Consider the following 3,590-nt stretch of genomic DNA (forward strand, 5'->3'; position numbering starts at 1 on the left):
AATGTCGTCATAGCGTCAGTACGGCACATTACTGGAGATTTAAAGGATTCGATGAATGTTTGGATAATTACTGGGGGAGAAAATGTACAAATTAAAAGAATAAAGGTGTGAATCTCAGTGTGGGAACAACGCAGCCGTTGTGTGTATCGATGCCTGTCAATCAGCTTACATCGCCGAGAACAAGCAGCGGGAAACAAAGGCAGGTCTGTGTCGTTGTCGTGAGTCTACGAGCTCGAAACGTTGAAAACCTGAATAACATTACAGGCTGTGATAATCAATGGCTCTTACCACAGTGGAATTAAGCCGGCCTGGCGCCCCTTGTCCGCAGCCCCCCACCCCCGTCATTCTTTAAGCTCGACCCCTAAACTCCCGTAAAGCCTCGAGAGGGGACGAAGCCAAGGACAGAGCCGGCTGCTCATTGTGATTTAATCTCGGCCTGCCTCTCCACGGTGAGAACAAACATCAAAAATGGCCTCCTTATCAGGCCCGTTCAGCTCTATCTGCCACCAATCGATACCTGCTGCTCCTCGTGTGTGCGCTTTGTCCCCGTGTGTGTTTGTGCGTGTCCGGCTAAGAGTCCACGTCGAGTTTTTACAGATATTTATTTAAATAATCAGGTTTGGGTCTGAATGTGACGACAAAAAGTTAAAGCGTGCCGTTTTTCCAGGGAAGGACCTCGTGTGTGAAACAGGTCTCAGGGGCGGTGCTAACTAAGGTCAAAGGTCACGTATAACTCTCTGGAATGACAGATGTGGCCTGCAGGAAAACAAAGATGAAAGGAAAAGAAAGGACAGATTCGTGTCACGTCTCCATCGACGGATCAGGAAAACACGGATCTGTTTCTGCGGCAGGTAGGACTTGGCCTCTGACGTCTCAGCCAGCGGACGGACTCACCTGAACCTCCAGGGAGGAGGCGTCGTTAGACCACCATGGTTTGGAACAGATTACACATAATCTGGATTACAGGGTAACTGGACAATTAGGTTAATTCTTTCATTTTTGTAATGTTTCCTGTTTGCGTTCACTGTAATTATTGGTTGCAACAATTATTACCAAAGAAAATGTGTGTTAGTAAAATATCTTGTGACCCACCGGAGAGATTTTAGTGAAATAAATTATTTAAAAATCTTTATAACTCTGCCATGAAAGGCTGTAATATATGTAATACTATAATTTTTTTTATTTTTACACCTATAAATGCTGATTTGTGACTCACAATTATTCAACAGCTGTGCACATCTGTAGACGTTTTATTGCGATTTTAAATGAAAAACTAAAATTTCGTATGTTCAGCTGCAGTGAACGGTTTCTCGCTCTGGATCTGAGGTACCCGGACCCTGTTCTGGCGGCACGTTGACCTCAGAGTCCCTCTTACACATGACCAGAGCCGGCCCGGTCCAAACAGCAGCACGTATGAAAAGGCCGTATATGTTGGCCGGCGTGCGCGCGTCGTCTCAAGGGCTGGGAGATTATGTCGACAAAAGGTGCACCTGGTGCTTTAGATTGAGTTTCTCTCCTCCCTTTATCCCTCTTTCATCCCCCTCTCCTCTTCTCCTCTGGCCATTTCCAACGTTACCCTGGGACTTTTAAAAGATTAGACCTCGGCTTTTATAATTGGGCCACTAATGCACGTTAACAGTCCGAAGTGAGGGAGACTAATGGAAAATGCTGCTTCCCAGTATCAAGAAACTCACCTCCCGTCGATGGGATTACAGTTTTTAGTTATTTTAAACTCTTAGCAGATTATTGAGTCTTGTTTCTATGTTACTGTGATCTAATGGTTTTTATTGATTCATTATTCAGCCTGTGATGAACAAGGAGAGCCAGAAGTATTTTAAAGCCCAGTTTCTGTTGCTGCAGCGATACGATCACCTGACGGGCCAAAGAAATAATTACATCAGCGTCTCGATAATACCGTATTATCCGCAGTGCACGTCGCACCGCCCTATAAGTTGCATCAGTCCAAATATGTCTAATAAAGTGGAAAAACCCACAAATACGTCGCATCTATTATGTGTCACCGATGACAACCCGGGAATGTGGGCCGGTGTTGTGCCAAAAATCGATTGGCTGCCAAATGGCGGCCGCGGGAGCGTGCACGGGAGGGCTTTAACAAGAATTTAACAAGATAAGCACCTAAAACAATTATTTGTTTGCTCGACATTATAGAAAAGGAGTGTCTCAGTTGAACTTTTATTTAATAAATGCACTTCAATGGTCAAATCAGCTGCATTTCATCGGGGCGGCGCAGAGAAATGAAGCTGATTTGACGGTTGTTCCAGGCGAGCTGGACGAAGGTGGCAGGATATGGCAAGTCGATTGCGTCATTCATAGCCACTTTTACCCATTACATGACACAACGGCATGCCATACAGCCTTCTAATGGCTGGAAATGGTAGTGTTCGATAATTTCAGTCAGAATGAATGAAAACAGTCATATCTCTGCCAAAAATCTGTTTATAAATATGGAAAAAAACATAAATAAGTTGCATGGCAAGCAAGTTATGCAAAAAAAAAAGTGATTTATGGGTCAAAAAATATGGTAAAGGTTTTTAATCTATAAACTGAATCAAGCAGAAGGAGACAAAAAGCCCAAATGTCAAAGGTTTTCATTTAATTGTGGAACCTTCTTAAAAAGGCTAAAAGGGACAAATGCACGCGAGCGGACAGATGTGCAGCAGTGTTTCCCAAACATGGCACACATGTTAAGAGCTTAACCATTTTATTATTTTTTTTAAATTGGCATTGCATTTCAAACAGTTATCGCAGCTGAAATAACACACGTCTGTGCACCCACGCGCTCCTCGTGGCCCACAGAAAAACCTGAATCCGCTCCGTGTGTTTCTGGAAGCAACAGCAGAATTCCCTTCTGTTTCCAAAACACACAAGCCTCCCGTCCTGCCCAACCAAGGCTCTCCAGTCTGCATAATAGATGAGGTTTGCTGATATAGGTGGTGGTGGGGTGAAGGGGGGGTCTCTGGTTTGTACCATCCTGCAGCTCAGGTCCATACCATTTAACAGCTGTTGCTGCTGGAGAAATCCCAGCTCTCTTTACATGCCTGTTGTTCTCTAATTCATCCTGATTGCAGGCTGTCTCTGCTCAGATTTCAACACTCAAAATTAGCTTTATGTCTCCACTGGGAGCTTTTCCTTTAACGCTCGACACGGCGTCCTTGAGCAAGGCACTTCTACAAGAGCAGGTGTAAAATAATTCCTTATTTTTCCTGCAGTTTTAAGGCTGAGCTTGATTATTTGATGAAAATCACATTTCTCCCCTGCCAAGTAAAAAAAAAAAAAAAAGATAAATTAATGACACAACTCAGTTCTTCTACGTAATTATCAAATCGGACACTAACGCGCAACTCTCTCAACCCATCCAGAGCAGAAATTATTTAACACCGCAGACCCCCTCGCACACGCACGGCCATTTGAAAGTAATTATCAGTAATGATCTGCTGGTGACTGATCTATTTTTACCTGATGATCAAACCAGATCTCATCTCAGATCTATATCCCGTGACATTCATTATAACCCCGTGAGATTACATTCATCTCTGCCAGCACCACCTGTCCTCTTAATGGTGTTTCAT

The sequence above is a fragment of the Nematolebias whitei genome, chromosome 20 (genome assembly GCF_014905685.2).
Source record: "Nematolebias whitei isolate Nwh7 chromosome 20, NemWhi1, whole genome shotgun sequence".
NCBI classification, from domain to species: domain Eukaryota; kingdom Metazoa; phylum Chordata; class Actinopteri; order Cyprinodontiformes; family Rivulidae; genus Nematolebias; species Nematolebias whitei.